This window comes from Ylistrum balloti, unplaced genomic scaffold (genome assembly GCF_031769215.1).
Source record: "Ylistrum balloti isolate Yb309-2 unplaced genomic scaffold, AGI_CSIRO_Ybal_v1 Utg369850, whole genome shotgun sequence".
NCBI lineage: Eukaryota > Metazoa > Mollusca > Bivalvia > Pectinida > Pectinidae > Ylistrum > Ylistrum balloti.
In genome coordinates, this window is record NW_026782003.1 from 4,651,287 (window position 1) to 4,666,662 (window position 15,376).

Consider the following 15,376-nt stretch of genomic DNA (forward strand, 5'->3'; position numbering starts at 1 on the left):
ACAAACAAACCTTTATTCCCTACAATTTCACCACACCGTGTTGTGATTGATCACCTTCACATGTTTTTACGCAATGCTGGCAAATGATTTAATCTTCTTGTTGCTGGTCTTAGTTGCATGGAAAACGTAACAGAAAATTCAACTTTTACCTCTACAGTGCAAGATAAGTTAAAGAATGTCTTGAAGCTCGAAAATGTGTTGCAAATGTTGGGAATACATTTTGAACTTGGTATAAACGCTGATAGTTAAACAAGAGATCCCAGAGGGATCTTGGCACCCACCATTTGAGGATCTGTTTTCAGTTCTTGAAGATTTGTTTATTTTTTTTTGTTTGTTACAGGTGTTGTAAATGTTCATGAACTGATCTTCATTGAATGTACTCAATGATGGCACAAGATATTTTTATTAAGCACCTATTAGCAAATATCATTTGAAAAAATCCCAAAGTATTATTAGATAGCAGTCAGTTACAGGTGGATAATGGACAATATGCTTGTGCTGTATTACTTTCGACATCCAAGATGGCTGCCTGTGGGCCACCTTGATTTCAAATCAGTCCAAAAAAGGTACAATGCACAACTAGGGACCAAGGGAAACCAATATCTATAAAATATCAGAAGGATCCATCCAGTACTTTCCAAGAAATAGCAGTAACAAACTTTTACTTCCAAAATCCAAGATGGCTACCTGTCGGCCATCTTGAATTCGAATCAGTCCAAAGAAGGTACAATGCACAACTAGGGACCAAGGGGAACCTGCATATGAAATTTGAGAAAGATCCATCCAGTACTTTTCCAGAAATAGCGGTAACAAGAATTGTTTACGGACAGACGATGGACCACGGACGCAGGGCGATGTGAATACCCCACCATCTCATGATGGTGGGCTAAAAATTCAGGGTTATTCAATACCGTATTTGCATGCTTGGTCTTTGACATTTCTATGACTAATATTGCAAATTTACATATCAGAACAAGAAAATGTGACTAGCCACATGAATCTAGGAAAAAAAATATTAAACCCCTGGAAACTGATATAATCTCTCTTTTTCCTTTTCTATTTATTTATTCATTTTTTTTTTTTTGGCAAATTCCTGCCTATATTTACAACATAACTGCAATATATCACCTCATGATCAAGTTTGTGAAAATAACTGATTTTTGCCAAAAAATGAAGGTTCAGTACGTCGCCTCAAAACATTTATTTATCTTGTAAGTACACATAAAATTGAATGTATTTTTTTTCCCAAATGACTCGGATAGACCGCTGTTCCTTCAGACAATTATGTACCGTCCATGCTTTCCGAAATGTACCATATACTTACGGTTGAGTACACATACTGGTGGTTAGAGTTAACATGTATGAATGGTATGTAAAGTATGATATAGTATTGGCAGTATTTTGTGCCCCTTCTTCTCTGCGTATATTCAATAATTCTTAATATATGATCTTCTGGAAGGTTACTATGTTATTTACAGGACGTATTGACTCTGTTATATTCTTTGCTGTTATGGTGTTGGTCACATGCACACGGTTTGAAATAATTCCTATGTTTTTTTGTTTTTTTGTTAGATATAAATTTAATATAATAGATTTAAAAGTATGGGATAACTACAGTTATCTCCTTACATCAATAACAGCCATGAATACATCTTCAGTTGTATCTGTGCTTTTTTTATGCAAGTTCCTCTTTTTCTATATTGGTAAACTGTGCTGACTGATGCTTAAATATATTTTTTAAAAAATATTTCAACATATCTACAAATCTAATTATATGATTTTACTGGTGTAATAAACCAGTGAACATGTGATAAATATATACTGAACCATGCATGTCTTAGCTATGAACATGTACAATACAGCTGTTTGTGAGTTCATGTGTAATACACAATTCCAGCATTTATGTTATGAGCTACTCTGTCATGACTTTCTTTTTTTTCTGTCTTGGGAAAATTCTTTCAATGAATATGACTTTGCTTGTGTTCCTAGCTTTTCTTTTTATGTTTGTGTTATATGTACTTAAATGTTCCTTTGTTGATATTGTGAATGTGATTATGTACTTTTTCATGTCTGTATGTTGGTGTTACAAATATATATATATTTGGTGTTTGTAACAACTTCAATATTATTGTTTCCATGTTGTATGTGAAAATGTATTTGCTTGTCCAAAGTAGAATGTTATTGTAAACAAGAGTTCCTCGGAACTGTATGTGTCGCTTGCATAAAGTGTCGCAGTCAACCCAGAAATTGAACTGGACATGCAACGATCAACCATAAAGTTGTAATACCAAATTTCATTTCGATAACTCAAATGGCAGAGAATAAGTTCAAAGGGGCATAAAAAAAGGGTCACAGACAGCCAGGAATCACACTTAATATGTACCCTTGCAACAAGAAGCCATATACCAAATTTCATATCGATAACTCAAAGCATAAGCCAAAAAAGTCCGGAAAACTATATTCCCAGAGAATTTTCTAAGTTCAAAGGGGCATAACTCAGCCAAGAAGGGTCACAGACAGCCAGGAATCACACTTAATCTGTACCCTTGCACCAAGAAGCCATATACCAAATTTCATGTCGATAACTCAAAACATAAGCCAAAAAATTCCGGAAAACAATATTCCGAAGAAATTTTCTAAGGTGAAAGGGGCATAACTCTGCCAAACATTTTATTTTGATAACTCAAAGCATTACCGAAAAAAGTCCGGAAAACTTTCGTACGGACGACAACAACACATGACGACTAACAAAATGATCCCTAAATATCCGCCAGCTCTGCAGGTGACACAGTAAGACAATTCTTAATAGTAATAGTGGAGATGTCGTTTTTTTTCATTTTTCACTTCTATCTGTTTTTCTCTTTTCACTTCTTCTTTTTATATCATCAGGAATGTGGAGTACCTTTTTGCAAATTAAAAATAGGTGAAATAAATATACTCTCTGTGAATTATCAGGGTTTAGGTGATTATATTAAGAGAAAGGATGTGTTTTCCTACTTGAGAAGTAAGAATTACAACTTATATTGTCTTCAAGAACACATTTTACATTAGAACCAGAAAATCAAATAAGAATGGAATGGGGTTACAGTGCCTTTTCAATTCATATAAATCCAATGCCAGAGGGGTAGCAATATTTTTTAATAATAAATTTGAATTTAAAATAATGAAAGTTAAGAAAGATTTATCTGGGAACTTCCTAGCTCTGGAGATTGTGATCGATTCTGTAAGTTTTACTTGAATAACAATCTATGGATCAAATAGAAATGAGCCTAGTTTTTATGATATAATACCAAATACTATTGAAGAGTTTGGTAACGACAAGACCATCATTTGTGGTGATTTTAATCTTATTCTTAATCCACAGCTTGATTATGATAAAACATATAAAAACGTAAATAATCCTCAGTCTCGAGATAAAATTTTAACTATGATAAATGAATATAATCTGATAGATATATTTAGGGATTATCACCCAGATCAAAAGTGATATACCTGGCGGAAATTAAATCCACTCAAGCAATCTCGTTTAGATTTTTTCTTAATAAATGACAGTTTATTGTCCAATGTAATTTCATCTACTATAGAACCAAGCTACAAATCTGATCATTCCTCTGTTAAACCTGTATTGAAATTTAGTGATTTTAAAAGGGGTAGGGGTCTCTGGAAATTTAATAATTCCTACTCTTCTTATAAGAAAAAACAAAGGAATTTGAGAGAAAAGGAGTTAATAGAATCTATAAATTATCTAGAGAATCAGGAAGACTTAATGTTAAAGAAATTGAAGGGAAAAAGAAGAAATTAGAAGCCATTCGTTTACAAAAATTAAAGGGAAGTATTTTAAGATCTAGAGCACAGTGGGAAGAAGAAGGGGGAAAAACCTACCAGTTATTTATATAGCTTGGAGAATAGAAACTTCACTTCTAAAATAATTCCTAAACTCCAGAAAGATGATGGAACTATAATTAAAAATCAGGATGATATTTTAGAAAATGTTAAGCAATTTTATGAAAAATTGTACAGAGAGAAAACCAATCTAAGTGATATCAACCTTGAAAATTACTTAAATTTCTCTGATGTACCTAAACTTACAGAGTCTGAAGCACAATCTCTAGAAGGGGAAATAACTCTCAAGGAAGCTAGCAACTTTTTAAAGCAAATGAAATATAAGAAAAGCCCATGATGTGACGGATTTACTGTTGAATTTAAAAAAATTTTCTGGCATAAAATTGGGAATTTGTTGTAAGATCATTAAATTTGGTTTTTCAAACGAAAAATTTATCAGTTACACAGAGACAAGGAATAATCACATGCATTCCAAAAGAGGATAAGCCTAGACAAAAAACTTGGCGTCCAATCTCTTTACTTAATATAACTTATAAAATAGCCTCTGGAGTGATCTCTTATAGAATAAAAAGTGTTTTACACAAACTTATTAGTAATGATCAAACTGGGTTTTTGATCAGGAAGGTACATAGGTGAGAATACATATTTACTTTATGATATTATGAAATTAGCAGAGCAAAATAATATACCTGGCATGATTTTGATGATTGATTTTGAAAAGGCATTCGATTCCGTCTCTTGAAGTTATATAAGGAAAGTTTTGACTTTTTTTGGTTTTGGCAATGATATTCTAAGATGGTTTAATACATTACCCAACAGTGTTTCATCAGCAATTAACCTGGGAGGTAATCTATCCCCCTTTTTTGAAATTGAAAGATCCTACATTTTTATCCTTTGTGCTGAAGTTTTAGCTATTCGTTTAAGAGAAAATAAGCAAACTAGTGGAATTAAGACAAATAATTTTGAAATTCTTACTTCTCAATATGCAGATGACACATTTCTTGCACTTGATGGGTCAGAAATGTCACTCCTAAAATCTATTACAGAAATAATTTTGCAGATATTTCCGGTTTAAAAATGAACATAGACAAAATTCATATAATTTGGATTAGAAGTAAAAAATATAGTGAAGACACCATGCATGCTCCCAGAATTTCATCTTCAAAGGGGAAAAACTAAATTTACAGTACTAGGTATTGATTTTGATGTAAAACCTTGATGATATTCCAAAGCTTAACTTTGATAAGAAAATTGTAAAATTAAAAAGTTTGATCAATATGTGGAAAAAACGAAAATTAACTCCTATCGGTAAAGTTCACATTATCAAGTGGCTTATGATATCCCAATTAAACCGTTTATTTATTTCACTCCCGAATCCATCTGATAAAATAATAAAAGAAATCAGTAGTTTGTCATTTGAATTTTTATGGGACAGTAAAACAGATAAAATTAAAAGAAACATTGTGGTTCAAGATTATACTGATGGAGGCCTAAAAATGCTCAATTTGAATAGTTTTATTAACTCTCTAAAATTAATTTGGGTTAAAAGATTATATAAAACCGATTTGAATAGTTTTATTAACTGTCTAAAATTAATTTGGGTTAAAAGATTATATAAAACTGATTGGAAATGGAAATCTATTCTAAAAGAGTATGTTGATATTGATATTCTGATGAACATTGGTGGTGAATATATCTTGAAATGTAGTAACACTTGTACAAATAATTTTTGGAAGGATGTCTTTAAAATTTGGTACAAATTATTTTATTTCAAAGAATTAAAAGAGTAACAAGATAAACAAATTTGACAACAAATTTGTGGCATAATAAGAATATAACTGTTGATGGTAAGCCAGTCTTCTATAAATCTTGGTGTAGATCAGGAATACATATCATTGCAGATCTTCTTAAAAGTGTTGATAACTTTTGTTTTTACATATTCAAAGAACTTACAGAAAAATATCAGATCAACACAAATTTTCTTCAAGTACAAGGATTAATTACTGCAGTTCGCAGGTACATGCCAGTCCCTCTGCCCTTTGAAATCACTCCTGTTTATCGTCCTTTCATACCTTTGATTATACATCTCTTTTTGCAAAATAATAGAGGCTCTAAAATATTCTACAACATACTCAATAATACAGACACCATAGCCACTGGCAAGATCAAATGGCATGAGCAATTTAACTTCACTGAAGATGACTGGTGTATTATCTATAAAATTCCGCAAGGAAATTCCGGACATCCTAGCCGATGACTTCCTCCTGTTCCTTGAGAAAATTTTATACAAGCCATTTTTGAGGAGATATCAGCTGAGGAAAATCTCGACTTGAGGAAATCTCAAGTTGAGGTGTTTTATACAAGTGGGGCCAGGTCTAGTTATCAGTCCAATGTGTACTTTTCGTAACTCTGATAGAGAAACCATTGTCTGATGTGGAATGCCATGAGGTACAAGACTTTTAACAAAATTTTGAGACGCTTCTAAATGCACTATACATACCATTTACAATCAATAAACAATCCTTTTTGTGTTAGCACGGTAACCCAGCTCAGAGACTGCCGCTTGTTATTTGTTGTACATGTCTTATAAACAAAAACCAACAGGGAAAAGAAATGTTGTCAAATGGTCATTTATTAAATGACAGGAACATTTCAAATACAACCATAATATCAATCACTGTTGTTATATAATATATAGATCTGAATGACATTAACTTCAGTCTATATGTACAACAAAAAGATGGGGTACAAATTATCGGCATACAAACATAAGTTTGAATTTAAAAAAAAAAAAACCCAAAAAAACATGGATATATAAGCTGGCTCAAGACAAAATGTGGGAGTGTGGTATGGGTGGGACTTCGAAAGATATTAAACGTAATCACAGCAGCAGAAAAATTATGAGGAGTGATGAAGATATGACGCGGTCAAAATCACGAAGAGGTGTGCGCCTTGCTGATTGGTCAATCCAGGCCCTGACCGCCTAGCATCACGGCTACTGCCGCTGGTCACGTGAACAGCCCCTCTGACTGGTCAAGCTAAAACCGTGACCGCATAGCGAGTTGGCCTACACGGCCCTCTTAGCTAACACGTGTGCACACATAACATCCAAATAACAAGAGATACAAACTACATAGGGTAACAGATGGTCACCAGGTGGTCAGAGTTCAAGATCTTATTCCAAATAACAAAATCATGCAAGAGCCAACTTACATAACATTATAATGTGAAGAACATCTGTAGGATTATGACAATTATACATATATATATATATATACATGAATATATAAAGTAACCATCTGACACAAATGTATTTATTTCATGAAATAAATTTTATTTATTTGGCCTTATTAACGATAGAAATGTCTACTATATCACTGACAATATTATTATTCTAATAATAAAACAGTACATTTACAGATCCAGATGTCTTTGTAAATCTTTAAATGTGGCTGCTTTGGTAAAAAACATAAAAGAATATTATAACATCCAAAAATATATCGCAAATAAAAGTGACTCTCAGAAAGAGAATTTCAAAAATTATTGGGAAAAAGAGGGAAAATTTGATTCTGCTTGTTACTAATACTATCTCTTTTGCCTTTTACTTAACCAGCCACATTTATTGATATATCTTTCAATATAGTTATTTTCATACAAATACCCCTGTTTCCCCTCATCTCCTATACACAATACTTGGTGTGCATGGTGAGTGAATGCTGCTAGGATGTAATGTTCGTTTATGTAAGCTGATTATAGTGTCTTCATGTTTTCAGTTTTGTACGTTTTTGTTATGTCATTCTCTCTATTATCTATATGTATAAAAATTTGGAAAAAATAAAAAAAATCACAAAAAAAAAAAAAAAAAATGTAGTCATTTTATGAAATCCCAAGTTTCCACTTTTGTAGTGTTGAAAAGCATACTATGAAAAATAGTATAACCTCCATGTTAAAAATGGCAAGGTAATCTGGGACAAAATGTCTACAACAAAGATAAATTCAGTTCAGTACATAGCCATTAATTATTAATTATACTTGCCAACCTAAGACCCTTTTTATGGATGATATTCACACACAATTATAATTATGCTTATATTTTTTTCAAAAAGAAGACGGTCATCACCCAATGAAACTTCACTTACCCAAAATAACCACATCCTTTCCCCTAAATTCAGCTTCACTTACCCAAAATAACCACATCCTATCCCCTAAATTCAGCTTCACTTACCCAAAATAACCACAATTCAGCTTCACTTACCCAAAATAACCACATCCACATCACTTACCCAAAATAACCACATCCTTTCCCCTAAATTCAGCTTCACTTACCCAAAATAACCACATCCTTTCCCCTAAATTCAGCTTCACTTACCCAAAATAACCACATCCTTTCCCCTAAATTCAGCTTCACTTACCCAAAATAACCACATCCTTTCCCCTAAATTCACATCCTTCTAAATTCAGCTTCACTTACCCAAAATAACCACATCCTTTCCCCTAAATTCAGCTTCACTTACCCAAAATAACCACATCCTTTCCCCTAAATTCAGCTTCACTTACCCAAAATAACCACATCCTTTCCCCTAAATTCAGCTTCACTTACCCAAAATAACCACATCCTTTCCCCTAAATTCAGCTTCACTTACCCAAAATAACCACATCCTTTCCCCTAAATTCAGCTTCACTTACCCAAAATAACCACATCCTTTCCCCTAAATTCAGCTTCACTTACCCAAAATAACCACATCCTTTCCCCTAAATTCAGCTTCACTTACCCAAAATAACCACATCCTTTCCCCTAAATTCAGCTTCACTTACCCAAAATAACCACATCCTTTCCTTATCCCAAAATTCAATGATGGTAGGTACTAAGTAACTTGTTTGCACTGTGTTGAATGTGGCTGCTAATGGAAATTTCATCTTCAAAAATTTGGCAAAAAGTGCTAGTTTGGTAAAATTGTTTCCTGATAATAGTATTGCCGATGAAATTAAAAGGTGTCCAGCATGAAGATATCTACATGACAGCCTGTGAGCACCAGCGATATGCCACGTGGCCTGTATCACGTAACTAGAAATAAATGATATCAATGTACACATACATCTTGTGAATGAATAATGTCACAACTTAAAAAGGGGCTTTTCATATCTTTTACATGTTAACAAAAATATTAAAATGACAAACATATTCATACACACACTTACATTTTATATGTATTGTATTTGTGTAATGTCAATATTTTTTCACTTTGTTATCGCAAACTTGCACTTGAATGTAGACACTTACAATAAACAACATAACATTTTTATAAATACATGGAAGTCTTTCCTGTACACATAATAGTATACCAGTATTACAATTTTTACCTTAAAAGGCTTCTCAATTTTATGTATATACTTTAATATATACCGTAAATTTGCGGGTATAATGCATACTCTGGTATAATGCACAGGTACTTTTTGGAATCAGATTAAAAAAAACTGATTTTCTACAGAAAGATTTATTAATTACTGGTTACTGCGATGAAACAGTTGATGTGGTTTGATCCATTGATAATTGGGAAACCACAATGAGCGAGACCTAACACATTTAATTACCTTAGGTAAGCAAATTCACACAGGTGCCTGACTTAACAAGCATGAAAGGCTTGGCTAAATGGATAATTAACTGTCCTTAACAGGTAACAAACACGTTGAGTATGAGGAGATTGATGACACCGGGCTTGGACTGAACATGTGCTATTGGTCAGAAAACGATGTTGTTTTAACTGTCTGTTAATTTCTAATCCTACCTTGTCCCCATATCTGTACCTACCGTGGTATCCAAAGGTACTTAATTTTAGGTTGTTTATGTCGACTTCGACATGGGGAAACATCGAACATCGTTTACAGCAAAAAAAACTCGGACTACTTCGACATTCCAGATTCAAATATCAGGGCATGGAAGAAAAAAGAATGTCTAAAGTCCCAACCACTGACCAGAAGGACTGACAGAGATGCGACAGGGAAACACCCAGAGATGGAGAGAGAGCTGTTCAACTTTGTATGCGATCGCCGAGATGCCAGCATTGCTGTCTGTACAACAGAACTGCGCATGCGGGCCATACAGATCAAGAGAAGTCATGGGGTCACCAACTTTAGGCATCAATTGGATGGGCTGTCTGATTTATGAACAGACACATGCTGAGTATGCTGACAATCGCCCAAAACCTTCCGGGCGACTACGAAGACATTCTCCATCAAATTCCAGAGATACATCATCAAAATGTGACAGAAATACGAAATTGACTCGTCAAGGATTGGGAATGATGACCAAACACTGCTTACTTTCGATCTACCTTCAGACACTACTATAATCCTGACAAATAGTATGACCATGACTATTCGAACAATGGGAAACAAAAAAATAGATTCACAGTAATGCTAGCCTGTATGGCTGATGATTAAACCATTCAAAATTTTTATGTTTTTTGTTGTTTTTATCTCCAAACTATCATATATGACCGACAACTCTTCCATATAACTATGTGAAGGGAGGTAATCCAGAACTCGGGAATGATAACCCCAAGAATGGCATGTTCCTGCGTATAATGCGCAACCCCCTTTTGACACGACAGTTATAGCTTGAAAAGTGTGCACTATATGCGGAAATTTATGGTACTTTTAATGCGTCTATTTTTATACAAAGACAGAAAAATATAGTTCCTTACCCATTTCAAATATACAGCTGAACCAATAGCAGAATACTGAATATGTACCCTCAGTAGGCATCCTTTTGCTTTATATGTACTTTCTATTTTGACATTTGCCAAGGTCAGCAGAGGCTGCAAGTAGGTCAAGAAACAACCATCGTCAGTCATTATGTGTGACTCTCCTGGTTTCATCACTCTTTGGATACCTGGGCCCATGTTTTCCTCTTCAGTTTCTTCCTCTTCTGCTGTTCCAGCTGCTGATTCTGGCCCAAATTCTGCATCACCAACAGTCAAATGTTCCAAGTCTTCACACTTATCAGGCCTAGCAATTCAAAATAAATACAGATGCAAACATAAAACACAACTGTGAATGGTTGTATAAAAGATAGCATGTTCCAAAGAGATGACTTTAAACTAAGCAATAAGATGCTTTGACAAGATCGTGATCATGAAAAAGTAATAACAAAAACATAACTTCTCAAATGAAACTGAAAAATAGAGCTGTTGGAGAACAAAAACTCTTGCCTATTGATGGCATTCAATAACAGAAATTTACCCCCTTTTTGGACCCAATAAGTAGGAAAAATATGGTTTTGCATATCGATTTTAATTCATGTTAATGCTTGGGCTATTCAATAATTAACAGAGCCTTGACAATTAGCATCCAGCAACAGAAAATTACAGCAAATGTAAAAATGACAGATTACAATCATCTCAATTGCATTCCATTTGAATTGTTCTGTACCCAAGAGTAATGTCAAAGCTTGGTTCATAATCCTCATCATCAGAGTTGATGTCATCCTCATCCACATTTTCACTGACATCTATTGTTAAGCTGACAAAGAAGAGAAAAAAATATAAAGAAACAGTTAACAAACCATAAACACTGCATTATTTAATTCCTTATACCTGTTCAGATGACAATTTTTTGTTTGATAATACGAAGGGCTAGTACATAACATATCACCTACTACTCATGACAATTCCTTTTTAACAACTACAAACTTATTCAAACTAGAAAATACAGTCAATTATTGTCCTCCACCATATGTGAAATTTTATGACAAGAATGTACTGATAATGAATTTGCAATTCATAGAAAGAAACAGATCTGAGTGACCTACTTTCCATGCATTACCTCGCCAAGGTGAACCCATGCCAATGTATAAGATTCCAGTAACACTGGTGTAGAAGACGGAGCACAGACAGGTCAAAATGTAGATCAATGTGACCTACTTCTGATAAATAACACACTGCTCGATCAAGTTGAACCCATATCACAAGTATTAAATTCCAGAGACAGGTAGTATTGAATATACCCGACAAGGCAGCAGGACAAACTAAAACAACACAAAATCATATCAGCCTCCCCCTGTCCCGATTCAAGGTGGAGAACTTTAAAAACCCGAAAACATATCACTGAATAGAACACTGGATGCTTCAGATGTTATGTCTAACACAAACATATTATTCTTCATTGATGCCATATAGTTCCTTCACTCAGCTGTCTAGGAAATATCTTTACCAGAAATATCTATATGTATCAAGTTGAGAATGACCAGGCAAACAAGTGAACCAGTTATACTGACCTCCAAGAAGAGGTATACAAAGTATCATACATAAATAAAACTTACCTAAAAGGATTGATGAAGCTGCTCTGTTCTTTGGTAGTACTATCAGCCTTTTGGTTGTTTCCTTCAAAATAAATGTGATATAACATACATTGCTTATTGTAGTATGATAAAAACGTTTAGTTTAAAAACATTACTTGTACCTATGAATCTGCATGCTGTAGATACCGTAAATCATTTATTTCATTCATGTGGGAAATGTCTGAAGAAATACAAATGTAGATAACATACCTATTGATTCAAGATCCTCCATTTTCTTTTTGTCTTTTTTCAAAACATTTATTTACCAAGTAATTTGCTATATTTGTAATAAATAACACAGAAGATCAACACATTACACATATACATAGCAAATTCTTTATTCACACAGATGACACAGGATTGACTATCTAATACATCATTCTCAAGTGAATACTACAGCTCAGTTTCCTAGAAATGAAAGACTGAGGTTTGTTGAGCTGGATTGAAATAATATTGACCTTCAAATTAATGTCATGCCCTCTGGAGAATTATAAACCAGCACCACAAATACATACTGGTACATACTTACTGCAAATCAGTAGTGGATGGTCCAGGTACTGGTATGTGTTTCCATGATTCTGCAACTTGCACAAACACTCCTGCCATTTCTGAACCACTAAATAAAAAGGGAACCGATATATATACATCACACATATGTAGAGCTTTACCACATGATAACACATTTATAATCTAGCAACATATAAGAAACAAGCTGGAGCCGAACCATACATGTCTGCTACTACAGCTTCAAACCTCAAAAAGACAAGGTCATCCACAAAAAAACAAATATTCAATTAAAAAAGAATGCACATAAATACACTGAAAAAACTCTTTTACAATCATTTATAGTTTGAACATATTATAAAAAAATAAATCATTCCAAACTACAAACCATCGGTGTCTTATCTCAATAATCAATGGAGAAACCAACCAATTTACAATCACAATATGCCATAATTACCCAACCTCCCACCAACCACTTATCAAAACTGTAAACAAAATGCACACTGAATGTTCAAATTACTATCTTTAATTATGTCATGTTGATAATGATGTCATAGTGATGTAATATTCGTCTTATTCTTCACATACTTAATTGACAGTCAAGTCCTAAAGTCAGAATAAAATTGATGTATCTGTGTGTTGTATTCTGTAACATCAGTATGCTATATAAAACTGTTCACCTGCCTAAAAATCAATCTTATTAACAACATACCTTAAAGTGACTTCACTTTCTGAACAGCCTCTTGTAGGGATCTCTCTTCTTGCAGATGTGTCCAGTAGTAGGCTCATCTAATGTTTTCTTGTGTAGTTCATAACTAAAATCAACATTTTCATTGCCATTTATTATCATGAATAATAAGCAATATTGATTTCTTGAAAACGACATTTTTTTTTTACTTTACTGTAATACTGATATAGGCCTAATGGTAACATCAGAGACTTCTACCGCCACATTTATACACACGCCTATCATTCTCTATTTATCATACCGTACTACATGTTCGTGTAGTTATGTACATTTCATCTGTAGTCTACTGAATTTCATATATATGCATTGCACTGTTTATCATGAAGGTTATGTTTATCATCACGGTCGTTTTTCTCACAGTAACACCAGTACAGTCATATTTTTACACTTAGAACGATTACCCCCAATTGGGCCCCACCTTGCAGTCAACAACAAACACACGTTGTCGATAGTAAATTCATGCGAATAACACAACTATTTTCATTCAGCATTTATCAGATAACACTTTTAGTAGTGTTGTTCATAACATATTCACGCGTCAAACACTGGATATTGGATTATGATCAATGACAGGCGGATACGTTGTAATTATAGGGCTTACGTTAAGCTAACCAGTCAAGTAGCAGCTTCGCAAATTCCGAATCCGTATTCAGTCCAAGATCCTCCTTCATCTTTCGCCATCTATCGATCTCCTGTCTTATATAAATTCTTGTCTGACCTCTGTTCTGATCTGACTCCTTCTTCTTACGCTTTCTGACACTTTCTCTTAGGTAACTTTTAGGTCCTCGTCGCCTTTTCGTGTTTGCGTCCGCCATCTTCATTCTTTCTAAGCTTATACGCATGCGCAGCATCATGGTTACGAGCGTTAATCTATGAATTAGATCAGGACCGCTATGTTTACATTCTTTATTTCTTAGATATCAATAAAAAATGGTTGCAGTTACTTTTAATTTTAGTAATTAACAGATAGTCTTAGTTCCGTAACATACTATTGGAAAATAGAACGTTTTATATCGTTTTCTAGTAGTGTTTTTTTTTAACATTATAGAACATAATCTAGTCGCTTTAAAGTAACATTTATCTACATCAAACTTTATAATTAACATATGTATATTTATAAACAACAGTATACAACTCTATGTTTTCTTCTGTGACATGTATGTCATGAATGCCACAAAGCGTGATTCGTGTCAGAGACTTGAAAATCACGTGCACGGCGCGTTGTGACGTAAGCTTAGACACCCTGTATGCTAATCCTACAAAATTATATATGCATACACAAAACTGTTCAGATAGAAGAATTGAACCACCAAAATACGTAATTTGAACAAGTGACATACATGTAAACATACATTTTATTTAATAATTTTAAGTTTCGTTTAAGCCATAAAAGCAAATTTGGTGGTTTAAACCAGAATTTTTGACGCACTTTATTTGGTAATTATTTTACAACAGTGTGAATGCGCGACATTGGTAAGCGTATGAAATTTAGTCACATGATCACATTGACGAATGAAAATCGTCATAGATAATGATAACAGGTAATGAAAAATGCGTTTTCGCGGGTGAGTGTGTCCTGTGACTTTGAACATGAAGACTGACCTTGCTGGAATGTAAGTAAATGCTCTACTGTTTTATATCCGATACTAAGTAAAACTATAGGTATTTAGTCTCGTGTACATGTACCGACTGTTTATTGTTGTTAATGCTGATATGTTACCTTTTTACTGAAAATATAAGTTGAACTAAAGTTAATTACACTTGGGAGAATTTGGTTACATGCAGATTCATACAGATATTCAGATGAAAGTCAGATACTCTGATAAAATCATAGGATTTATGACTCAATTCCAAAGAGTAAATAGAATGTTGAAAAATCGATTTCATATTTTTTTTAAAAAAAAAAAAAAAAAATTTTTTCCCCCCCCCCCCCCCCCCCCCCC

General features: G+C 33.7%; 1 pseudogene; it reads right to left on the minus strand.

Moving 5' to 3' along the window:
* Positions 1-8,854: 8,854 nt before the first annotated feature.
* LOC132545547 (uncharacterized) lies at positions 8,855-14,287 on the minus strand (annotated as a pseudogene).
* Between the last annotated feature and the right edge of the window lie 1,089 nt (positions 14,288-15,376).